The sequence below is a fragment of the Cupressus sempervirens genome, chromosome 7 (assembly GCF_028749045.1).
Source record: "Cupressus sempervirens isolate cs-2001-9-10 chromosome 7, ASM2874904v1, whole genome shotgun sequence".
Lineage (NCBI taxonomy): Eukaryota > Viridiplantae > Streptophyta > Pinopsida > Cupressales > Cupressaceae > Cupressus > Cupressus sempervirens.
This window is the reverse complement of record NC_143124.1, coordinates 667,771,423-667,798,897: the sequence shown is the minus strand read 5'-3', so window position 1 is coordinate 667,798,897 and position 27,475 is coordinate 667,771,423. Positions and strand designations below refer to the sequence as shown.

The 27,475-nt window shown below is 37.5% G+C and overlaps 1 protein-coding gene across 3 annotated transcripts in view; it reads right to left on the bottom strand.

Annotated features, from left to right (window-relative positions):
• LOC149548436 (Transducin/WD40 repeat-like superfamily protein) overlaps nt 1-27,475 on the bottom strand; it is a 223,209-nt gene that overhangs the window by 79,329 nt on the left and 116,405 nt on the right. The window lies entirely within an intron of this gene.

The window sequence follows — 27,475 nt, the reverse complement described above, 5'->3', positions numbered from 1 at the left end:
CATGCACCAGTTGGCTCTTAGAATGAGAAAATAGAAAGCTTCCGTTTCTTCCTCGAACCTGCCTATGAAGTACAAGCATCTCTTTTACAACTAATTTGATACACGAAACTTAAATCATAATGGCAACCTTGTACTGAAATTTACTGAATACCACATAGCTTTAGAACTTTTTGTTGAGAAAAACAATTTTCTTTTATTTCACAGTGAAGGAAGAGTTTTAATTATTTATTTTTATACAGCTATTGAAAAACTTTAAGTAGCTGTTTGAAACTTAAACCAGTTATACAAGACCAGAGATATATTAGTAATAGCATGTCAAAAAATTATATAAGTAGGGATGAAAGGCACCCAATGCAGCTGATACTAGACAGTATGACAAAAGGACACAGCATGATGCAAACACTACAGACAATCCCAACTCCATTATAAAAAGCAATCGTCCGATCCAAAATTAGTTCAGTTAAGCAAGTTAAGTTGGCCAACTTGTCAATTAATGTTGTTATGGAACCTAATCCCTTATGCTAAACAACTTGAAGGTTCATTACTGAAACATGAAACATAAATTGTTTTAGGAAAGTGCTTACTGAACGAAATAGAGGAAGATGAACTGGAGAACCTGATTTTGTAGAATATCCCAGACAACTAAGGGGGATTGAGTCAGTTGTCAATTAAATTTATATCAATTTTCACATATCCAAAATGAGCTTGTTAATACTTTGTCCACTTAACAAAATCAGATGTAAACATGACACACAAGAATCATACACCATACCAGGTTTTTACATAGAAAACTTGATACGGGAAAAACCACGGAGAAGCTAAGTCTCACGGAAAACACTGACTAAGGTGAGTTTTACAAAGGGTCACTCGCTGCGGGTGGTGATGCATAGGCACAGGGAAGCACAATATTCACCATGACACAATGTCATTTTCTCAAACTATGTTTTGCAACAACATTTACCTAATTGGATTCTCAAGATGAAAAACTGTTGGACTAACAGTGATGCAGGAGCATCCTGGGTTTCTTTGTAATCCTGCACATTAGTTCATTCTGCCTAGTTCCCAATTGGGCCGACTTTGCTCACATTTAATTTTGGTATAGCTAATTATATTTGATGAGGGCCGACTTGTGGTTTCTCTATGTTCTAGAATTATCCGTAAGCCATTTTGGTAAGTATAAGTAGGGTGTTTAGGTTTAGGATTAGGGCAGATTTTTGGGGAGAGTTCAAAAGAAAAAGAGATATGTGGATTTAAAAATCTGATTTGGAGATCTGGAAGTTGTACATCTGTAATTGGCCGTAACCCAGAAGGCCTTACAGCTGGGCATGTATGCTGAATATTTGATGAATCAATAAATGTATCCTTGTTCTCTCTTTCCTTGGTGCTGTTCCTCGTGTTTTCTTCCGTTGTGTTAACTCTTGCAGGGTGGCTTGGATAGCTGGGTGTGCCTTTGGCCCTAGTTATTCATCCTTTGCCTGCATCAGTTGGTATCAAAGCCCGAAGTTCATCCTTGTGGAGATTGGATCGTGTAGAACCCTGATTTGGATCTGGTTGTAGGGTGGCAGATCTGTTGATTTGACCTATAACTTGCAGAGGGTTACAATCTTGCAGGAACCTGATTTGTAAAGATGGTTCGTGGTAGAGGAAATAATGTTGATAACACTATATTGGATCAGTTAAGACAAATTGCAGCCAGATTAGGTGTTGTGGAGAGCCCAAAGGAGAGGAGCGCATCTTGAAGATGTAAGTGATGATGAAGCAGCAGCACCAAACCATAATCTAGAACCTGAAGAAGATTGAGACGAGGAAAGATTGTTGCGATTATTGTCTAGGGCAAATTCAAAGCCTGTTGTAGAAGTTGTTCCTTAGGATGGGAAATTGGATACAAATACTATGCTGGATTGGATCTCTGATATGGAGAAGTTCTTTGAGTATGAAAACACTCTTGATAACAGAAAGGTGAAGATTGCAGTCACTAAGCTGAAAGGTCATGCATCATTATGGTGGGAGCACTTGCAAACTAATAGACAAAGGAGAGGAAAGGAGAAGATAAGAACTTGGCCAAAGATGGTGAACAAGGTAAAGAAAAAATTCCTTCCTGCTGATTACCAAGTTAGCTTATTGAGAAAGATGCAAAATTTGAAACAAAGGGACATGACTGTGAAAGAATATACTGAGGAATTCTATAGATTGGACATCAGATCTGGACATGTGGATGATGATGTTGAGAAAATTGCAAGGTACATTAATGGATTGATATCTGGAATTCAAGATGAGATAAGTTTTGTGAAGTTGGAAAGTGTGGAAGAAGCATACCAATATGCCTTGAAGGCTGAGGAGATCTTGACAAAGAAGCATGAACAAAGACAAAGAGGTAGAAGTGGTGGATTCCAAAGAGGTAGAGGTAGATCTTATGGAGAAAGTAGTAGATCTGACAATTCTATGCAAGATAAAGTCAAATCTGAATGGAAGAGTGATGATAAAGGCAAGACCAAATGGAAAGGTGGTAATTCTTACCAAGGAGGCACTAATTCTTACCGGGGAAGAGGTAATTCCTATTCTAGAAGTGGATTTCATGGTAATTGTTTTAGATGTGGCAAAGAAGGGCATAGATCTTTTGAATGTAGATCCTCTGAAAGTGGACAGAATAATAGAAATGTTGTGATTCAAGAAGACATTGAAAGTTCACCAAGTGGACCTAAGGTTGGAGAAAATCTGATGGTGAGAAGAACCTTATGTAATAAAAGTGATGAGGAACCTGTTTTAAGGAGAAGTCTTTTGAAGACAAGATGTAAGATGGCTAGAAAATGCTGCAAAGTGATCATTGACAGTGGGAGTTCTACAAATCTGGCATCAGAAGAGCTGGTTACCAAGTTGCAGTTAGATAGGCTGAAACATCCCAAACCTTATCATGTTTCATGGATCAAAGATGAGCATAAGATATTGGTAAGTGAGCAATGCCTTGTGAAATTTAAAATTGGACATTATGTTGATGAAGTTTTGTGTGATATTATGCCCATGGATTGTTGTCATATTTTGTTGGGTAGACCTTGGCAATATGATAGACATGTTGTACATAATGGAAGATTGAATCAATATACTCTTTGGGTGAATGGGAAGAAACAAAGATTATTGCCTTTGATTAAAGTTCCAGATGAGGTTAATTGTACTACTGTAAAGATTTGTATGGTTAATGGGAAACAATTTGAAACAGAAGTGAAGAAGAATCAGGTTTGTTTTGCCATAATTTCAAGAAATCCAAGTTTTGTCAATGAAGGCCAAGTGCAAGAAAATAATGCTAACCGAGTGCCAGATAGTGGTGACCGAGTGACAGATGGTAGTATTGACCAAGTGCCAGAAGAAATTGCAGAATTGCTCAATGAATATAAAGACATTATTGTTGATGATCTTCCTGATGGATTACCTCCAGTAAGAAGTATAAGTCATTGTATGGATTTGATTCCTGGAGCAAGTTTTCCAAACAAAGCACCATATAGATTGACACCTACAGAGAATGAAGAACTTAACAAATAAGTGCATGAGTTGTTGCAGAAAGGTTTGATCAGAGAAAACTTGAGTCCATGTACTGTACCTGCTATATTAGCACCTAAAAAGAATGGAGAATGGAGAATGTGTACTGATTCCAGAGCCATTAACAAGATAACAGTGAAATATAGGTTTCCTATGCCAAGGATGGATGACATAATGGATTGTTTAAGTGGAGCAAAGTATTTTACCAAGATTGATTTGAAGAGTCGCTATCATCAAATCAGAATCAGAGAAGGTGATGAATGAAAGACTGCTTTCAAGACAAAAGATGGTTTGTATGAATGGTTGGTTATGCCTTTTCGTTTGACTAATGCACCTAGTACTTTCATGAGGTTAATGAATGAAGTTCTGAAAAGATTTTTGGGTAAGTTTGTGATTGTTTATTTGGATGATATTCTAATATTCAGTAAGACTAAGGAAGAACATCTTGAGCATATTAGACAAGTATTGCAGAGGTTGAAAGAGGAAAAGTTGTTGATTAATCTGAAAAAGTGTTCTTTTATGCAAGAGGAGATTGTGTATCTGGGATTTGTGATTTCAGCTGATGGTTTGAAGATGGATCCTGAGAAGGCTAAAGCAATTTTGGAATGGCCTACATCTGAGAATGTGAGTGAGGTAAGATCATTTCATGGTTTAGCTAGTTTTTATAGAAAGTTTATAAAGAATTTCAGTGTTGTTTGCAATGCTATGACTGAGACAATGAGGGGAGATAAAAAGGAATTCAAGTGGACACATGGAGCTGATAAGAGTTTTGAGACTGTGAAACAAAAGGTTGCAAAATTACCGGTATTGGCTTTGCCTGATTTCAACAAAGTATTTCAAGTTGAATGTGATGCAAGTGGTAATGCAATAGGAGTTGTATTAAGTCAAGAAGGTAAGCCTGTTGCTTTCTTTAGTGAAAAGTTGAATGATGCTAGAAGGAAATATTCTGTGTATGATCAAGAGTTTTATGCTATTGTTCAAGCGTTGAAAAAGTGGAGACATTATTTGATGCTTAAGGAGTTTGTGTTGTATACTGATCATAAAGCTTTACAATACTTGGGAAGTCAACATAAATTGAATCAAAGACATATGAAGTGGGTTGAATATTTGCAGAGTTTTACATTTGTGATTAAGCATAAGAGTGGAGTTACAAAGTTGCTGATGCATTAAGTAGAAGATGTTCTTTGTTGACTGAAATGAAGGTTGAAGTTCTTGGTTTTGATGAGATGAAAGAGTTATACAATGTTGATCCTGATTTTTCTGAGGCATGGAGAGAGTGCAGAGCACCAAATCTGACAAATCACATAAGTAAGTATGATGAGTATTTCATTCAAGAAGGTATGTTGTTCAAAGGCATTCAGTTGTGTATTTCTAGAAGTTCTATGAGGTTGAATCTAATTAAGGAAAAGCATAGTGGTGGATTAGCTGGACATTTTGGAATTGATAAGACATTGGGTTTGCTGAAAGAAAAATATTATTGGCCACAAATGTATAAGGGTGTTCAAAAATTTGTAAAGAGTTGTGGAGTTTGTCAAGTTGCAAAAGGAGTGAGTCAAAATACTAGTTTGTATACACCTATTATTGTTCCTGAGAAACCTTGGACTGACATTAGTATGGATTTTGTTCTTGGATTGCCTAAGACAATGAAAGGGTATGATTCCATATTTGTGGTAGTGGACAGATTTTCTAAGATGGCTCATTTTATACCATGTAAGAAGACATCAGATGCTAAGCATGTTGCTGAACTTTTTTTTAAAGAGATTGTGAGATTGCATGGATTACCAAGAAGTATTATTTCTGACAGAGACAGTAAGTTTGTTGGATATTTTTGGAAGACTTTGTGGAAGAAGATGGGTACTGAGTTGAAGTTTAGTTCTACATTCCATCCACAAACAAATGGACAGACAGAGGTTGTGAAAAGAAGCTCGAGTAATTTGCTAAGATGTTTGGTTGGAAATAAGCCAAATAATTGGGAGATGGTATTGGCACAAGCTGAATTTGCATATAACAATTCTGTGAATAGGAGTACAGGGAAGACACCTTTTGAGATTGTTATTGGAATGCATCCTAGAGGCATATCAGATTTGAGAGATGTTGTTGGTGAAGAAAAGAGAAGCGCTACAGGAGAAGAATTTGCTGATTTTATGGAGTCTTTGCATAAGGAAGTGAAGTTGAGATTGGAACTAAGTAATCAGAAGTATAAAGAGAATGCTGATCAGTCTAGAAGACACCATGATTTTCAGGTTGGTGATGAGGTGATGGTTCATCTGAAGAAAGGAAGATTCCCAGCTAGAACATACAGTAAACTGAAGATGAAGAAATTTGGACCTTGTAAGATCTTGAAAAAGTTTGATAGTGGTAATGCTTATGAAGTTGAGTTACCTGATGACATGGATATATCTCCTATATTCAATATTGCTGATTTTTATAAGTATCATGAGTCAGAGGATGAAATTATTGTACCTGATGATTATCCTAAGAAGCAAATCGAAGAGGTTGAACAGATATTGGATCAAAGAGTTGGTAAGAGCACAGGAGGAAAAGATTACTATGAATATTTGGTAAAGTGGAAGAATAGACCAATTGAAGATGCTACATGGATTTCTCAATCTGAGTTGGATTCAGCTTAGGGTGTGACACTTGCATGATTCAGGAGAATCATTTTTTTCCCAACCCTAGTTGTCTGATGCAGGAGCATCCTGGGTTTCTTTGTAATCCTGCACATTAATTCATTCTGCCTAGTTCCCAATTGGGCCGACTTTGCTCACATTTAATTTTGGTATAGTTAATTATATTTGATGAGGGCCGACTTGTGGTTTCTCTATGTTCTAGAATTATCCGTAAGCCATTTTGACAAGTATAAGTAGGGTTTTTAGGTTTAGGGTTAGGGCAGATTTTTGGGGAGAGTTCAAAAGAAAAAGAGATATGTGGATTTAAAAAGCTAATTTGGAGATCTGAAAGTTGTACATTTGTAATTGGCCGTAACCCAGAAGGCCTCACAGCTGGGCATGTATGCTGAATATTTGATGAATCAATAAATATATCCTTGTTCTCTCTTTCCTTGGTGTTATTCCTCGTGTTTTCTTCCGTTGTGTTAACTCTTGCAGGGTGGCTTGGATAGCTAGGTGTGCCTTTGGCCCTAGTTATTCATCCTTTGCCTGCATCAAACAGTCAACGTTCCCCTTCGGGATTCGTGACATGGCTTAACCGCCTCCTGTATTCTATAAGTCTAGTGGTTGTATCGGGCATTGATAGGCCGATCTTTTGGTGCAACGGCAACTCTAGCTTGTAACAAGTGGTATCAGAGCTTGGTCACAGGTTCAAATCTCCTCGAGTAACGCTGAGGGGGGGATTGTTGGACTAACCGCCAACATTCCCCTTCGGGATTTGTGACATGGCTTAACCGCCTCCTGTGTTCTATAAGTCTAGTGGTTGTATTGGGCATTGATAGGTTGATCTTTTGGTGCAACGGCAACTCTAGCTTGTAACAAAAACTACTTCTTTACAACTAAGTTTCTCAATGACCTTCAACCTCCCCAAAAGGCCGTATCAACTTGACATTGGATAGACACTCACCAACTTGTATCAACCATCTCAAAGAGAATCAGAGCAATAGATTCAAGGATTCTATCACATACTCCATGCACTCTTACCTTACATTGTCTTGACTGCCCACAATCAAAACTTGACTGTTCACAATTCCCTAAACAACACATTGAACACTACTCACAAAGGCTCCTTGCCCAACCTTTGATAGACTCAAAACACCTAATACAAACATCTCCCTCAAGTTCACAAAGTATCTCAACCATTCGCTCAATATTAAGATTCATTTTGATGCACCAACTTGACAAGGGACAATAAGGACTGTCACTGTTTTCCTCATTATCTTTGAAGGATCTATCACCATTCCTTAAGACCCTAGTTACTCCTGATCCAAAAGACACCACAAGACATGAACTATGACCTTCCATCATGAAGCATTTACTGATCAACACTTGAAACTGTCATACACATTCTGATTTTCACAATGAACTAAAGACAACTTAGACAAGTCATTAGTAACTTCTGCGATATTGCATATTTGCCCAATCGCTCCAACCCGTTTGTAGATGGCCCAGTTACAGATATCATATCCAATTTATAGAAAGATCCAATGGTGCAAATGAAAATTACGGCCTTGTTACCAAAACCGGTAATGATTGTCATAAAAACAAGTAAAATTCACTGGTACAGTCAGCCTAGGGCCTGACATTTCTCCCAATATACAAAGGTACCCAACCTGAAACATACAGCATTTGAAAGGTTACTGAAAACACTAGTAAATACCAGAGAGTCAAATTTATCCAATGGTGGCAAGAAGGGTTTACAGAGAAATCTTTATCAAGGCCCCTGGAAATGAGGGTTTCTTAACTGTTTTTAAAGAAATACATGGATCTCTCACCCCATATTATGAAAGATCCTCCAACTTGACTTAAATGAAAGAGAACAGACCATATTACAATGTCCAATAGGTTTCAGACACAAATCAACCAATGTGGTCGAGAAATGAGTTAAGGAACAGCCATGAATACAGCAGATTTACACATATAAACCACATTTCCATAAAAAATCTTCCACCAAACACATTCAATTCTCCTCCTCTACATTCCCTCAACCATAAGAGGGAATTTAACCCTCTTTCAATCAGTTACAACCGAGATTGATCAACTTTTATGACTAGTTGATCCATTTAGACACTATTAATGAGCTGTTGCAAAGTTGCAACATTTCTTGTGTAATATATTACATCTTTTTGACAATTTTGTCATTAACTATCCCATGGACAAATTTACATCAAATCCTTATCAAATATATCTTAAATGACTTAAAGATACTATTTCTATGGTGATCTACCCCATTTGACCACTTTGACCATCTTTGACCTATTGGTCCTAATGACCCTTACGATGCAAATTTTGGTTTATGAGTCTTACATGAATTCTTTTGATTACATTTCACATATAAAAGTTCTTTTTGAGTTTTCCAACCTGACTAGATTGGATTTTATGCATGTTGTTGTATTGTTGGTTTATAATACAACAGCAAATCTGAAATTGTGTTAAACTGAGTATGTTAATGAGCATCTACTAATTTATATTGCTGGTTTTGTTTTCATGAGCTATCCATTGTGTTCTCAAATCTATGAGATAAATTTGGGTAAAATATCCATCCGGGATATCACAAAAGGTACCCATTCAAGTACAGTCAGGTGCTCGTGAGTTTACTTTTCTACTTTAATAATTCCTTTTCCGGCGTTGGAAGTAATACATACTCAATGGACACACCGACAGTGGTAACAATTGTAAAGACCTTATCTTCTCTTAAGAAATTTTTTGATGAAGAAGATGAAGATGATATACTGGCCATTCAAGGAACAATTGATGTCAGTACTTTGAGCATTAATGAGCTAATGGACGTTGCTACTGATGTGCAATATAAAGCAAATAAGCAAATGATGAAGGCACAAAAGGAGGCACAAGCAATTCAATCAGCGAGAGACCTATCATAAGACTTGGTGCCTGAGGTAAGTGGTGACTCATGTGCGACCCTATTAAGAAGTTGGACAAATTGGCGATTGCTGCAAGTGAACAAACACAAAATTTAGTAGATGCAGCTATGTTTAAAGTGGAGGAGGACTATGAGAAGAAGAGATCAGAGAAAGTAGTTCAATCCATTGCACTTGACTGAGTCACATTGACAGTTGGTGCAAACCAAATGAAGGATACATTGAAGAAAGGTTGTAATGTTCCCTATTCGAACTACTAAGATTCTCTTAGATAACTTCGATTGGGAGAGTCCTCTTATGTTAGAATACTCTAATAACACTTAAACAGATTGCAACTATACTATGTGGTTGCAAGGATGTTATTGCTCTTAGCATAATGTCATTTGGTATATCAGTTAGATTTTATGCATAGTCTTCCTTGATTCTGAATTGTGCAATTTGACTTATGCAATCAATACTATTGATGACTCCCTCTTATATCGTTGTCACGTTGATGATGTAATCTGCTAGAAATGGTCTTTGATAAACAGATAATCTTCACCACCCAAATGCTTTATGTGAGATGACCCTGATACACAATGGTGGATCTTAAGTTGTATGAGGCCTTATATTGTATATCGATTCGTCCAATAATTGCTCATGTAGATAATGTTCCTTGATAAGAGATCTAATGTCGACCAATATGTGGAAAGGTGCTTGTGATTCATATTGAACCAATATAGAAGATGTACCGATTCGTATGAAGTTTACCAATCAAAATTATTGATATATAAACCTTTAGATATGTGCATTGGAACTGACTGAGATGTTGATACTATCTCGACACTTTTCTCCTAGCGATGTCTTTCAATGCATATACTCGATTTCCTAAAGCAAGTCACATTGCTTAATAAGATTAAAGTATGAATTGTTCAACGATGATTGGGATGCTATCCAATTGTATTCACTACCTGATGTTCTTTGCAATCTCCCAAAGTATCCTTGATAGCCCGACCGATTTTCATGTGGAAATGTCGAGTCAATGGCTTAGCATGTGTTAAGTTCAATGCTTCTATTTCATCTCTTTGTTTCTATCTGCTAGAGCAAGAGAAAAAGGTATCTAATTATTGGACCTTCCATCATTTATATCCTGAACACCAAATATATAAAAATTAATGACTCCCCTGTGTATATATGCATTTACTATTTTATAAATTAAGGATTGCTAAAATGTGTGATCCCTTAATCATACAATCTGTAGATGAAGGCAAGCTCACAGGAGGAAGTCAGGCTTCGGACATTGCTATCTATATGCTTCCATGGGTAAACGGTTTGAATTGCGGTAGGATTTATAATAGGGCACAACTTCTACCAAATAGAATAAAGGAGTTTTAGCAATTGAAGCATAAAACATTTTATATGTGGTACCACGCAATAGCACAATTCCTAGACACAATGAGCACTCAAGTAGCACCAAAGCATTAGGGCCCAATCATCCCAACCAATTGGGTGGAACCCTACAAACTAGTTGTGTTTTACTAGTAGCACTTAGATACCATGGCAGGAGGAAATACAAAGCCATGGAAGAAAAGGCTAAGGAAAGACATGTCTGCAAACACCCACAGCACAAAAGAGGAGGAAGGAATTAGTGAGGAAGAAGGCATTGTTGGAGGAAACACATCTTCCAATTCACAAGAATCCAACTCAGATGGAAGGAAGGAATGTCATACTATACCCACTTGCACGATAAGGGACGACAACGAACAAACATCAGAACACATAGAAGGCATACAGGTTGTGGAAGGGCCTCTTCCAAGAGCAAAAAACTTACTCGAATCCACCACTAGGCATACGAGCACATGTACGGCCCCTAGTCATACAACCCCTACCCATATGAACGATAGTCATATGGAAGTCACCCGTACAGACAGTAGTCATACATACAGTAGCAAGGGAACGGGAACAATGGGTGTGGATGGCAAATTAGTTGGCACAAAAGATAGGACTAGTACAATTGGCACGATAGGTGAGGCATCCATGAGAGGCGAGAAAGGTATTCGTAACAGGCCACCCCTTCCAGATTGGGAAACAAAGAGGATAGAGTTTACACCATCTCAACTCTTAGTTGTTGCACTTTTGGCTCCTACAGAACAAATTCCACATGCAAAAGTGGCGGACATTAGAACTATGAAGAAAGTAGCCCACACTATACGGATCACTACTTTGCTAGGAGTGGAGATAGCACAACCCATTGCACTCGTGGTCACTCCCACAGGAGTATTCTCAACCTAGGCCAATCCGACGATTCCCACCCCTATACCATCAGTTCCTTCAAAGATCATGCCTTTCGCTACCCCGGCAATTGAGAAGGAACATTACACTGGAATGGACGCAAACACCCTACTCGCCAAATTTCAAATGGGAGTAGAGGATATACCACCACCCTCCCCAACCATAATGGGAGAATGGGAGGATATAGATCTCTAGGTGGAAACAATAGTAATAGAAATTGAGAGTTAGCATGCACAAGGAGGTGGAGTTGCAGCAAATACAGAGGGTCTAACAACCTTCAGGGAGTACACAACGATTCCTTGCCGAACTAGAAATCATGATCCGTGCCAAACATGAGATGATGAGACATGCAAAGGAAGCGGATATGAGAGTGGTAGTCTCAGTAGCAGAATCCCTCTTACACTTCATGAAGGAAGGTTATCAAGAGGATATTAGGAGGATCTTCATAGAGCATGGGTGGCTCAGTAAGGACATGGAAGAAAAAATACAGAGATGGAGAGGCCCCACAGACCATACAAGTATCTAGAGGATAGATAACCATGATTCCTATCCTCTCACAAATGGAAGAAAGTTTTATGTCCACTTTTGTAGAACTTCAAAAGGCAACATGGAAAGAGGCTAGACAAAAGGAGAACGACTTATCTTGGAGACAATGGTAGAGAAGCTGGAAGCCGAACTAGACCAAGAGAAAGCCATGCATGCAAAAATGTTGGCCTTGCTAAAGGACAAGATGGATGCACTAAGACTCTTGCAAACTGCACGAGCCAAACAGTTGATAGTAGAGAGGGACTGGAAACTCCTTCAACAACATCTTGCACAAGTGACTACATCCACCACTCTAGGGATGTCTTCTCACCCGTCCTAGTAGCAAACTAGCTTGTTTTACTTTTTGGTCATCTAAAGATTAAAAAAAACGGGGGAGTGATGTAGGCTAGTAATAGAGTAATTAGTGAATACAATAGACTTTTTATTAAAACAGATGTTCGTGTTCCTTAACTAACTCGAGTGTTATATGTAGGGATTGTTGGGAACTCAAGAAGATGGTAATATTGGGAGTATTATTAATGTTAGTAATGTAATCCTTTGGTACATTCAATAAAGTAACATTTTTCCATTGTCATGTGTTCTTTATGATATTGTAATTTATGTTATTCCTCTAATAGTTTGGTTGCGTTAGTACATAATTTTTGTACTCAAACTACTTCCACATTTGGCATAGGAAGACCTCTATACTTGGCATGTAAAAGTTTCCATATATTGGTGTATTAACACTTCCATATCTAGCAGATTACATGCAACAACACTTACTAATCTTGCGAAAAGGGGTGCTTTCAGGTGGACAGAGAATGAGGAGGTGACATTTGATAAGGTCAAGCAGGTCATGAGAACATGCCTTGTGTTAGTGTTACTAGATTTCACTAGACCATTTCTCTTGGGATGTGACATCTCTAATGATGGGATAGGAGTACTTATGTAGGACATGCACCCTATCGCTTTTGAGAGCAGGAAGTTTAAGAATCACGAGAAGTTATACTCCACCTCCGATAAGGAGATGTTAGTGATCATGCATGCTCTAGCAAAGTTTAGGAAATATTTAGAGGGTGGGTGATTTGTGGTAAGAACATATCATAACAATTTGCATTTCTTGGCTCAAGAGGAACTAAATGAGAGACAACAAAAGTGGATCAACAAGGTTCAACCTTATGACTTTGGCATCGAATATGTCAAGGGAAAGAATAATGCAATAGCAAATGCCCTTACCAAAAGTTTCAAGGTGACCATCCAACACTACCTGTTGTGCAATGTCAAAGATTTCAGCTGATTGGAAGTCTCAACTTTAGTTGAGTATTCCAAAAACACATTTGCATGTGAGGTTATGGATGGTCAAGTTCAAGATGATAGATACTTGATGATATCATCGATTATAAAAATGGAATTTATTTGATTCTTGAATCCAAGCTCCAAGACCAGAATTTGCAGGCAATACATGATAATTAGATAGCAAGCCAACCTGGGTACTTCAAGATTTACAGGCAGGTATGACAGAGATATCTTGGAAGGGTCTTAAGGATGATGTCCTCAATCATGTTAGAGGTGTTTGACTTGTCAACCAAACAAATCAGAGCATGTATATCATGTCAGTTTATTGCAGCTCTACCAATCCCCAAGCATAAGTGAGAGCGTATATCGATGGACTTCATTACAAGACTCCTGAAGGTGCAGGGTAAGGACAACATATTTGTGGTGGTAGACAGGTTGGCAAAGTATGCCCATTTCATTGCAGTGGCCGTTGATTGGACAACACCTCAAATAGCAGCATTGTTCTTCAGCAAGATTTTCAAATTGCATGGCCTACCCAAGACCATTGTTAGTGACAGGGATAGCAAGTTTCTTAAGCATATTTTGGCAAGAACTATTCAGAGTCCAAACCAACTAGGATACAGCTAACCCCTACCACTACTTACCATCCTCAAATGAATGGGCAAACGAAGATAATTAACAAATGGATAGAGTGATACTTGCCTTACTATATGTCCATCAGCATGCCTTCTTTTCAAAGACTATAGAGTTATGACCATTTGTCCTTCGTAGACCTGGCCTTAAGAGATAGCAGGACTCAATTGGCCAAGAATTGGTTGCAAGAGCAGCAAGATATCCTCTTAGCTCTTAGGGAGAACCTACAGCGAGCTCAAAATCAGCAGAAAATCTGTGTAGATCGCCGCAGGACTGAGAAATCCTTCCAAGTTGGAGACAAAGTATTCTTGTGCCTTTATCCCTACAAGAAAAGCTCGTTGAAGAGTAGTACCAAGAAGCTCAAACTTAGATTTTATGGACCCTACAAGATATTATGAAGGGTTGGAGAGGTAGCTTACGAGTTGGAGCTGCCAAAGGGTAGTCGGATTCACAATGTTTTCCACATCTCATGTCTCAGGAGGGCTCTTGATAGCATGTAACAGACACACTTCGATTACTCCCCTTGATGAGGAAAGAAAGTTGGAGTTGGAGCCTACCGAGGTACTTAAGACAAGGGAGAGGCACCTAAGAAACAGGACTATCAAGGGTTATCTAGTTAGATGGAAAAATTTACCAACAGAAAATCTGCGTAGATCGCCGCAATACTGAGAGATCCTTCCAAGTTGGAGACAAGGTATTCTTGTGGCTTTATCCCGATAGGCAAAGCTCATTGAAGAGTAGTACCAAGAAGCTCAAACTTAGATTTTATGGACCCTACAAGATATTATGAAGGGTTGGAGAGGTAGCTTACGAGTTGGAGCTACCAAAGGGTAGTCGAATTCACAATGTTTTCCACATCTCATGTCTCAGGAGGGCTCTTGATAGCATGTAACAGACACACTTTGATTACTCCCCTTGATGAGGAAGGAAAGTTGGAGTTGGAGCCTACAGAGGTACTTAAGACAAGGGAGAGGCACCTAAGGAATAGGACTATCAAGGATTATCTAGTTAGATGGAAAAATTTACCTAAAGAAGATGCAATTTGGGAGAGTGAACAAATTCTTTAGTGTTGGGTGGATATTTTGCAAATGAGAATTTGTATAAACTACGTTGACGATTAGCAACCATAGTGTGTCTAACAAAGTCTCTCCTACCTTAAAGGGAAGGCTCCCCCATCTCACTACAAGGTAAGCAGGAAGTTTATAGGTACTTTTAAAGGGTGTCACCAATATTCTTTCCTCTTGTTTTATGAAAGAATCCTCTTACTCGGGGAGCAGGTAAGGGGCAAGATGGACCTCTTAATTACACTTCTATCTTAAAATTAGAAACAATGATATTGATAAACTCACACCAACTCACAAGCTAATAGAAAGCGTACCGGCTTAGATTTATGTCTGTTTCTTCTATTCTATGAAAGTAAATCACAACTAATGGGGCACACGGACTTCTAGAAGTAGCTGATTTCCAAACTCAACCCATAAGCTATTCCTATTCACAGACATGAAAGTACCTTAATTCTAATGATAATCATAAATATGAGACAGCAATACAAACTACAGTCACAGCTTCTAATTTGTATCACAATAGTAAAGCTTCAAAACAAATTGTCTCCTACTCACTTTGCCTCAAATATAAACAAGATTAGCACGAAATAAAGATAGTAACACAAACTAGAGTCACAACTTCTAATTTCTATCACAACAATTGCTTCCAAACACAGCTTCGAAACATATTGCTTCCTATATTCACGTTTCTTTAAAAACTTGTAGTACAAATCACAATCATGCTTGAACTAATTTTGCAGAGTTACCTTACTTATAAGAAAGATGATCATTTACAATGAAGGGCACTCCTTTATATAGGCAAAGGAGTGAGAGAAAAAAGGAGAAAAAGGTGGGAGATACTCAACCACCTTGACCAAGTCAAACTAAGAAAGAAGATTTATTGGATCATATGACTGAAGGTACGTGTAATCGAGTTACATACAAATGGATTACATACAACCTATCTTTTGAAACTACAAAGCTGAAAACACTTGAACAAACTTGAAGAAAAAGTTGAAAATGTTGAAACAATCTTGAAGATTGTCACAAAAGCCTTGTACTTTGTAATGCAATCACGAAGCATTTAAGGATCTGCCATTCCCATGCTCCGCGCAATTGCATTCACCTTGATTGTTGCGGCGTTACACTTCTTGTCAACCTGGTAGGTCTCTTCAATAAACTGCCATAGGTGTTTTGCTGAAAACTTGTAGGTTGAGAACCTGTTCATCACATGCACTCCAAAATCATCCACTTTAAATTCAGCATTGACCCTATTGATGAATTTTGAAGTGATGTCTTCCTCTGTCAGCAAACTATTGTCTTCAATGAACACCTTGCACCTCATTTGCTCTGGATCATCCATGATGTCAGTTTCCACAGTATTGCAGCTTCTAAGGGCTTCTTGCACCTCTATTACTAGCCTTTCTATCACTCGCACCTAATGAACCATGAGCCATTGGTATTCATAGAACATCTCTGAAGATCAGAAGATCTCATCTGTGACCAAGGCATCCAGGTCAGTTTCTAGCATTTTGTCCCAAATGATCAAATCTTCATCCAAGGTTTTCAATTCTTGGTTGAAGGAAGAATGCATATCCTTGAGCCTTTCTACAATACCCTTGAGACATCCAAGAACTTTATGCGTATTCCTAATGACCGGAACTCCCTCTGTGATAATTTGTTCAAACCAAGCTTTTCTCGCTTCAGCTCTTTGATTCACCTATTCTAAATGTGATGTGGTGACAATTGGATTGTGAAGCCTACCAATGAATGATCTCGTGAAGGCAAGTATTCTCCAATTTGAGTTGATTCTTCTCCCAGAGTTCATCATTATGCCGGGACAGGGTAGAAATTGCATCTTGTTGGCATCCCAATCACAAATGTCTTACAAGTCCAATTTTGGTAAACTTCTAATCTGAGTGATGAAGCTCTCCAAGCGGTTTGTCTACTAAAAGTTTTGCGATTTCAGCATACTTGGCGACACACTTCTCACTTCCAACTAGAACTAAACATGGAAATTCTGGCCACAGGGAAAGGGGTACTCAAGCCTCACCTACCCAAACTAAGAAACAAAAGAAACTTGAGTACCCAAGGGAAACGAGGGCAAAAAGTTCAAGGGTAACTCCAACTTTAACAAGGACAATAAGGGAAATGAAAAAAAAGGACCACTTACTGGATGTTTTACATGTGGTAGAAATCATATTGCCAACAAGTGCCCTAAAAAGCCAAATACCAACCAGCCAACTCGACCCCCATTACCACCACAGTAGGCCATGTATCAGCAGAGAATTCATGCAGCACTGGATAACCGACAAGCCGAGCAACAACTGGATCCAACAGAAACTCCAAGTAAGATTTATGGAAACTCCATTACTAATTGATACAAGAGCGACTGAATGTTTTATCTCCCCAAAAGTGTTGAGTAGATTTTTTAAGAGAACTGGTTTTATGGCAAAATCATGGACCGTTGAATATGCAAACTAGACAAGGGCTCAGGTAGAGCAGTGCCTATTTGAGGCCCAGGTTGATTTTTTGAACTTCTCTACAGAAGTAAATCTGTATGTAGCACCTTTTGGGTCCTATGAGATCATTATGTGTATAAATTGGGTTAGCGAACATAAGGGTAAGGTGTAAAGAAGAGTGTCTAGACGATCGAGGGAATCTTGTGAGCATTAAAGGAATTGTGCATAAGGTTAAACCTCGCCAGATCTCAGCAAAGCAGCTTAAGAGATGTAGTAGAAAAGGATGTGAAATCTTCGCAGTCAGGATAGAAAACTTGAAGGAACCTATAGAAAGTGTTTATCAAAATGACTACATCGTAGAGGATGGAGAAATTAGAGAAAGTTTGGAGGAATCTTTCGAGAACAAGTACCGATATTTTAAGAAATTATAGGATGTGTTTCCAGAAGAGCTCCCTGGTCTACCACCACCTAGGGTATTTAATTTCACTATAGATTTGATACTTGGGGCAGAGCCCATTTCAAGAGCACCCTACCGTATGACCACTACCGAATTAATGGAGCTACAAGTGCAGTTGCCAAACTTATTAGATAAGAAACTTAATTAACCTAGTTTCTCACCTTAGGAAGCTCCAGCATTATTTGTAAGGAAGAAGGATGGGACTATGAGGTTGTGCATACACTATAGGATGCTTAGTAAGGTCACTATTAAGAACAGGTATCCACTTCCCAGAATTGATGATCTATTTGATCAAATGAGAGGAGCAACCGTATTTTCCAAAATCGATTTAAGATGTGGATATCATCAGCTTCGTATCAAAGATGAAGACATTCATATAACTGCTTTCAAAAATCGGTAAGGCCATTATGAGTTCACCGTATTACCCTTCGGGCTGACCAATGCTCCAGCAACTTTCATGAACCTTATGAACAACATTTTCTAGGATTGTTTGGATAAATTTGTGTTAGTTTTTATTGATGACATTCTCATCTACTCTCAAAATGAGAAGGAACATCAAAAGCATTTGGAGATAGTCTTACAAAGGCTACGAGAGCATAAATTATACGGAGAACTATCCAAGTGTTATTTCTATCAAAAGGAAATTCAATACATAGGGCACATCATATCAGCCCAAGGAATAGTCGTAGATCCCACTAAGATCAAGATGATCAGAGATTGGCTCATACCTAGTTACGTGACAGAGGTTAGAAGCTTCATAGGTTTAGTTGGATTTTATAGAAAATTTGTTAGAGATTTCTCAAGAATGGCATATCCTATCGCCTAACTCCAAAGGAAAGGAAAGAAGTTCATCTGGACTGAAAAATGTCGAGCAACCTTTGAATATTAAAAGGAGAAATTAACTAATGCCCCAATATACTTGATCCACAAGGCCAATTCGTAGTTATTACAGATGTGTCTAAAGAGGGGTTAGGGGGTCTACAAATGTAGGAAGATCAGGTTATTGCTTATGAATCCAAGAAATTGAAAAATTATGAACAGAATTATACCCCGCACGATCTGGAATTGGCAGCCATTGTTCATGCTCTTTAGATGTGGAGACATTATTTGATAGGGAAACCATTTGAACTCCAATCAGATCGTCGTGGGCTGAAATATATATCTAGTCAACCTAACCTCAATGCAAGTCAAAGAAGATGGTTGGAGTTTCTAGTAGACTATGATTTCAAGATCAATTATATCAAAGGCAAGAAAAACAAGGTAGTAGACGCTTTTAGCTGGCAAAGGCATATATCAGCTATTGGTAGCAAAAAATACTAGGCTCAAGAAGCAAGTACTATAGTACCTATTCAGTGATGACTTCCATAACAAGGTTAGTCAAGCACTTCATAGAGATCCTCAAGACCCTAGGTATGGAGGTCACCAACTAGAAGAGGATGGAGTTTTGACATACAAAGGTAGGATGTCTGTACCTAAGGTTCCAGAAATCCGAAGGATGATTTTAGGAGAAATCCACACAGATCCATATTCTGAATATCCTAGGGTGACCAAGATGTTGGTAGATATGAAACCGTTGTATTTTTGGAAAGGGATGAAAAGAGAAATAGAAGAATACATAGCAAGATGCTTCAAGTGTCAAAGGGTCAAGGAAGAGCATCGTTATCCAACAGGACTACTACACCCCAATGAGGTTCCCGAATGCAAGTAACAGATAATTACCATGGACTTTATTCAAGGGCTATATGATCCAGAACAAACACAACACCATCTTAGTGGTTGTGGATAGATTAACCAAGGTGGCTCACTTCATACTAGGTAATTTAACAAATGAAGCACCAAAGATCACTCACAAGTTTGTCAAAAAAAATTTCAAACTTCACAGCATACTAGAGAAGATTATATCCGATAGAGATACTAGGATAATATCCCAATTTTGGCAAACTTTATTCTCAACTTTAAGAACCAAGCTAAATATCAGTTTTGCCTATCATCCTAAGAGTGATGGCCAAATAGAAAGGGTAAATTAGGTATTAGAAGATCTCCTAAGAGTGTATTGCATTGATCAACAATATCAATGGGAAATGTATCTCCCCTTAGTAAAATTTGCTTATAACAATTCTTATCAACCTGCTATCACGATGGCACCTTTTGAGGCCCTATATAGCCGTAAATGCACAACCCCTGTAAGTTGGAACTGAATCGAAGACAGAATCATCATTGGCCCTAAGATGCTATTAGAGATGGAAGAACATGTAGTTTAGATCCATCAAAGATTGAAAGAGGCAAATGACAAACAAAAAATTTATGTAGATGTAAAAAGAATACTAGGAGAATTTTCAGTGGGAGAAAAGGTTCTTTTAAAGGTAAAACCACAAAGAGTACTGTCAAGTTTGGGAAGAGTGCCAAACTAGCCCCAAGACACGTAGGACCATTTGAGGTGTTAAAAGTCATAAATCTAATAGCCTACAAGATGGCACTACCTCCAGCCCTTGCTAGAATGCATGGCATATTTCACGTATCATATCTGAAAGATCCCTAATGGTTTCTTATCAGTCTGGTAGAGGTAGGAGTGGTGTCCAATCTCAATGTCACATCAATAGCATCCTCAAGAGTGGTCGGCTGGAAAGCACGAACCAATCCCTTAAGCCTGTCCTGTAATCCCTCAATGAATAGCATCACACTACACTTCTGTGTCATATTAGGTACAATAACTACAATGCGCTAGAACTCATTAATATAAGCTTCTGCATGACCAATTTGTCTCAGATGAGCCAACTCTCTATAGTAAAGTTGTGTATCCTTACGGTCAAACCGTGTAATGAGTCGCTCAGTGAACTTAGCATAGGAATGTTCTAAGGCGTGATCCTCGGTAACCAATCCATGGTGCCACCAATCATAGGCAATCCCCTCTAGATGCAATACATCGAACTGAATAGCCTCACGCTTAGGCATAGACTGTAATGAAAGATATATATCTAGCTTGTGAACCCAAGCTCGTGCACTCATATCTCCTGAGCCATTATATGTAGCCAATGTGATCTTCCCAGTAGCTCTATTGAGGTCATAGTTCGGCTGCTGCTGTGGTGGTCTATAACCACGATCTTCCCTGAACCTAATTGTATCTCTACACTATGCACAATACTGGGGAAGAGGGAAGACATCCCTAACCTCAGGGGGTAGAGCTCTCCACTCAGCTGTGGCTGCCAAAACTGACTCCTGGAACCCCACCTCTAGTGATTCCACCTGTGCTGCCCGTTCACCTAGTATGAACTGAGGAAGCAATGGTCTAATAGTAGTAGGTGTATGATGGCGATGCCTCTTACTAGAATGAAGGGAGCTCCCAACTGAAGAATGGGACTGATGGCTACGTTGACTACCAGCCACTAAAACTAATTTACTTCGCCTGTCTCTGTGTCCACCCATCTCCAAACGCCCCAAGGTATCCTATAATCTATCTAAAGCCTAAGCTATTCTGGGCTGAGTAGTGACTAGGGTCTGCACCATCTCTCTCTCTTCATCATCCTAATTCCCTGTGCCGCCCACCTGTTCTTCTGCCATAATAGGTTCCTAGTCTATTCCAAACCCTTGCCAAAATGAATTATCAAAACTTTTTGGCTAGCACCCAGATGTCAAAATGAATTATCAGAACTTTTTATCCAATACCTAGAGGCCAAAATGAATTATCAAAACTTTTTAGCCAGTACCCAAATGCTGAAATGAATTATCAAAACTTTTTAGCCAATATGCTGAAATGAATTATCAAGACTTTTGCTGAAATCTGTTGTGACAATTTCTCACAAACCCTACAGGCTAGCAGGATGTAAGCTCTAATACCACTGAAAGATCCCTAATGGATCTCTTCTGCTAATCTGCTGTAAATTTATATTTTTAAGTTTGTTTTCCCTGTTTATTAAAATTTTCTTGCAAAGCTAGACAGAAGTTGCAAAAGAATTTGATTGTTTTGTGTTTTTGATGATTTTCAATAAGTAATAATAGAAGTACAATAACATGAATTAGTTCTAAAAATGTATTCTGAAAATATTTAAAACAAAGTCGCTTCAAGTAGATTTTCCTAAATATATGCCTAAAAAGTAACTGGATGAAGATTTATAATCATATCCAGATGAATACAACCAAGGACAAAGCCAACCTAAAGGCGTGAATGAGAAATATGAACCCAAAAAAGAAGTTACAGCCAGATTCCAACTCTTCAAGTGCTGCACGTGAGAAAGAATATGGCTGCCAGGTGTGGCCTTACAGCTGCAAAGTGTCCATACGTGGATAAAATTCCAAACCCCAGCTAAAACTCTGACTCAATACTGCGTTCCCTTGAAGAAGCAATGCACAATCTCCAAGATGCTTTTGACTGCTAAGAATCCAAACCACTATTTTGGGGGCTACGTCCCAAACAGGCAAAGCAAGAGGGTTTGGCATCCCAAATGTTGAAAGCTCAATCAAAGCCCAAAACCCAAATCTAAAATGTAATATATCAATAATACCTTCGAACTTTGTCTTCATCTCCTTATCACCCACCAAACTTAGCTCAAACCCCAAAAGTGTCTCCATGTGGCATTGGGTTATGAAATAATATATTTCTCATTTTTAAAGTGGTCAAGTATCCAGAAAATGGCCTTTTTCCCAATAGAAAGAAATCTGTTCACCGAAATGCTCTGAGTCAAAAGAGAAATATTTAGAAAAGTCAAGACCTTTCCAACGAGCTATTACACCAAGGGATAAGCAATCCAAATGAGGCCAAAACCCCCTTATTACTCCAAAATGGCTATAACTTAGCCTTATTTAATTATGAAACGCTAACTTAGGAAATATTAAAAATATAACTCAAATAGCCACAAAATGCCCAACTAACATCACAAACCATAAAATCATCCTATCACCTATCTGTGACTCAAGTCAGAAATCAAGGATCCACTGGCAGTCTCATCCCTAAAATCTAGGGATGCTCCTAAAATTTAGGAAACAAGCCCTATCCCTCTAAAACTGAACCCAAAGAGAAATCTCATAGAGATCCAACCCTGGGCAAGATCATACCTCCTAAAAAGTAGGAACTGCCTCCTAAAAACAAAGAACATCTCCCAACTGATCAATAACTACCCAAACATCAAGTCCCCAACACTGAATAACCATACTGGGTCTCTATCCAACCCTATCAGCCTACAAGACCCCATAATAAGCTGACTCATATGTCTCTGCTAGACTAAGCTAAAAGAGGGACATGACAATATCTCAAGAAATATATTACCCACCATGAGCATATAATTGATTGGAACCTTTTGTAGGTGCAAGATCCAAGGGTAATGGAAATAGAGCCGCTCAGAATACTCGAGGTGCGTAGGCTTCACTTGCGAAATCAAGACATACCCCAGTGCAAGGTGCAGTGGGACCAATATACCAAGGAAAATGCTACTTGGGAAAACTATGATGAGATCTTCCAAAAATTTCCCCACCTTTTCTCAAAGACTTGAACCAAAAATATTTTTTTGTTAAATTATCACTTGAACTTTGGAGAGTCGTTATATATTTCATGTGAATGGCAGTTAGTTAAAACAATCGAATGATATGATCTTGTGAAAAGGAAATTACGGTTAATCGTTTTAATTCATGTGAAAATGAATTGTTAGTTGTTCGATTACAATTCAACTGAAAATGAACATTTACATTTCAAGAAGTTTTAAAAATAGTTGCTAGTAGTAATGGTGGATAGCCATTGTGACAATCATGAAATACTTTTGATTATAGTTCTTAATTTAAGATTGAGGAATATGTTATTATCGTGGAGATATTCTCTTTCTGGATGCAGGAGAAGACGAAGGGAGGGAAAGCATTTCTAAATGGGATTTAAAGGATTATGTTACATCCCAATTTTTGACCTAATTTAAAATATAGCCGTTGAGCTTCACATGAAGTCAATTGGCAGTTTAATTTGTTATAATCTTGCAAAATGATAAGATGGTTAGTCATTATAATTTCAAATGAAGATAACAAGCTAGTTGATCATTTATAACAAATTCATGGAATTGAGAAGATGGTTAATCGTTATGATTAATTATGATTAAATAATTTATTATGATAATATAATTTAACTGCGGGGAATTTTCTTGTAGGAAACACGTCAAAGAGGTGGAAGCATTGTCAGAAAAGAATTAGGCACAAGAGCATCACCATCACTAGGTAGATGGGCTGAGGACCTAGCGACTTGAAACAGGATACATCTATGGGACCTGCATGAGCTATTTAATTAAATAATTGAGTTAAAATATAAAACGTACCTCAAAGGATTTAATATGATCTTTCACCATATTATTATAATATATATGTATATACCTACATATAGATATAAAAATGAAATGGCACTATTATATTATAATAAGATAATAAAATGATGTCACCACATTAATGTATTTACATATACATATGTAAATATAAATTATAATAATATTCGAATTATAACCTTCCAACTCTTCTTTTTCCATCTTTAATTCTTCCCTTGTTTATTATCGATTTAACACTTGGTGTTTTATTTTGGCAAATAATCTTCTAAGTTTCGGAAGCCAAAGAGTCTCCTTAGACCTTTTAATGTATTGAGTCGGGTAAGACAAGGAATATAACACTCAGTGCTGAATTCCTTTAAGAACGCAAAAATCCTTCTTTTCTTATTACGGCCTCCTCTTAATCGATACCTGCTACTCATTTTCCACATATCTGCAATACTATTGAAGCCATGTGTAGTAGACAGATTTATATATATTCGTACCCGTACTCTTGTATGCTCAGATTTACAACTTCCAGCATTTTTCTATCGTCTTCATCATTCCTGATTCCATAAAAAAAAATTGTGACGTTCTCCCTGTAATATCTCTCTAAAAGTTTTGTTCAAGCAGCCACTTGATATACCTGTCATACTAGTATTCCGGCTATGAATAGAAGATCAAATGCACTGAGGTTATGTCTTCAAGCAACTAGAGGGAAACTGATTTCAAATCAAATTATAAGTTCTTAGACAACTCCGCACTTTATCAAATGAGCTATCATTTCAGATTATGATATTCCCATGTTTTTAATTCAATTACTATAGCAGTTGGCTAGGCTCAAGAATTTCTTTCTTACCAATGATCACGTTATGAGCTTGCTGAGTAATCCAAGACATTTATAAGGATTTATTTTCTTAACTCTCATAGCTTCCAGAAATCATAGTAAAGAGAGTTGAATAGTATCATTTAAAGAAGAGTTTCTAAGTACACTGGATGAATGATACTGATCTCAAGAATATATTTTATTTTGTCATGATAAGTTATTCAAATCAATGAATCTTTTAGAAACTATGCCAAGAGTAGAATGCTCACAACTTTCCAATACACCTGGGATTCACTGACAGTGTAGCCATGAATGGTGAAGAGGTGAAAAAGGGGAGTGAAATCATAAATTTTAATGCACCGGGGATTCACCGGCTGGTAGCCATGAAATGGTGAAGAGGTGGAACAAATCTGCGATGAAAACAAAGAAGAAATCAGACATGAATAACTTAAAAGAAATATGTTTAATAGCTATGCATGATCCTGTTATTGTATTTCCCTGTTGTCAAGACCACTGGTGTGTTTAAAAACCAGGATGCTCAATAGATGACAGATGTTCCAATTCCAATTTCGGGTAGAGAGGACCTTTCTCGTTAGAGATTGTGTGGGGATAAGTTGTGGTCCGAGGTTGGGTGGTTTAGCCCCTGACAATGTTTCACCTCTCCCCAAGTTGTCAGACGTACAACAGACAAAGCTAAGTTATACATTCAATTGGTTACTGAAAACATGTATTTTACTTTTATGATGTATATGCAAGACTAAGGTAAGATTAATTGAGTTTTCTCATCATTACAATTATTTTACATTTAGTTGCGAGAGAAAGATTTATCTGATGAAATGTTATATCAATCTTTCATTTATATGAATAATAAATATAAGCATATTTTCTAATCTTATGTTATTGCCAAAAGGAAAGGAATGATACAGTGGTATATGAAGCCCTAATTGAATCAGTGGTATCCAATGCCCTAAGTGATACAATGGTATCTAAAGCTATAATTGAATCAGTCGTATCTGAAGCCCTAAGTGATACAATGGTATCTGGAGTTCTAATTGATTTAGTGGTATTTGAGGCCCGAATTGATATAGTGGTATCTGATGCCCTAAATGATCCAGTGGTAACTGAAGCCCTAAGTGTTATGGTGGTATCTAAAGCCCTAAATGGTCCAATGGTAATCGATGCCCTAATTGATACAGTGGTATGTGATGCCCTGATTTTATATAGTGGTATTTAATGGTATTCGTCATTTGATATAGCAGTATTGGATGGAAGTCGTTATATGATATTGTTATAGTAGTATTTGTGGACTAATCTAGGTGATTGTAGAAACATCCCTACAATGATTTCTCGATTCCAATTCCCTAGTATGTGAATTTAAATTTGTATAGTAAATTCCTTGATGGTGTTTTAAGTTCTTAGTTAAGAAATTTTGTTTAACTGATTTTAACCGTCAATCTCTTTCATATGAACAAAACTGATATAACTGTCTTCCTATCAAATTGAAGTAATAACTATATTTCTTTGAGTATGTTAGTTGTTAATTAAGACCCAGGAAAACTAGTAGTTATAGATTAGGACACCAAAAGTCCATCGACGGGCCATCAAGTATGGGTTCTAACCATCTCGATTACGATTTAACGGCTACGCAAGCAAGAGTCTACCTTGGACAACCATGAGCTACACAGTCATTCTTAAAGCAAGAAAAACATTAAACATTTAATAACATAAAATTGTTACCTTTTTATAATTGAGAACGTTGGGTGGGAGCCAAGATGTAATTTATATATTGACAACATGTTATTTTTAACATTTGTACTTACTCCTACATGTTTATATGTGTGTGTGTGTGTGTGTATAAATCAACATATTGATAAAAGGACTTACATGATTCAATTTATGCACACACACATGTATATATGCATATATATACAACTAGAGGTGCTGCCAATAGCATGATGCCAATATATTTTAATATAAAAATCATAAGGAATAATAACCTTTATATCTTTAACATTGGCTCCATATTGATCAGCGATTGCCACCTTAATATTGGCTTATAATCTTTTTAAATTTAAACTGGTGGAGTTTCTTGTGACGGATGATTGGCCATGCAATGCTACTCTTTCTTCTTGTTGATTTTCATGGATCGCTGCAAATGTACTAGCACTACCATTTAATTTTTGGTATGGATGTTCCAAATGGTAGCGACCTTTTATTTATAATAAGAAAAGGATAAGAAGGGGCATGTCCCTTCATCAAACATGTCTATTCATTATTTTGATAATTAATTTAATAAAAAATATTATATATATATTTCTCTCATATAATTAACTTATATCTCATATGTAATTATATCCCATATATAATTATATATAGCCATAATTTTATCCGACTAAAGCTACCCACATCAACACTTGTAATTGAGCTAGCGTGCAGATGATCTATTTATTACTCTCCCCGCTGCCTGGGAATCTGCAAGCATTCTCTCTCGTAGCCTCAAGCCAAACTCAATTCCCATAGATAATTTATCGTGAATCCCTACATTTTTTCTCTACTGAATATCAAAGGTTGTGAATCATATCAGCATTGTTGCTAGTAGTCCCAGATAACATTCATT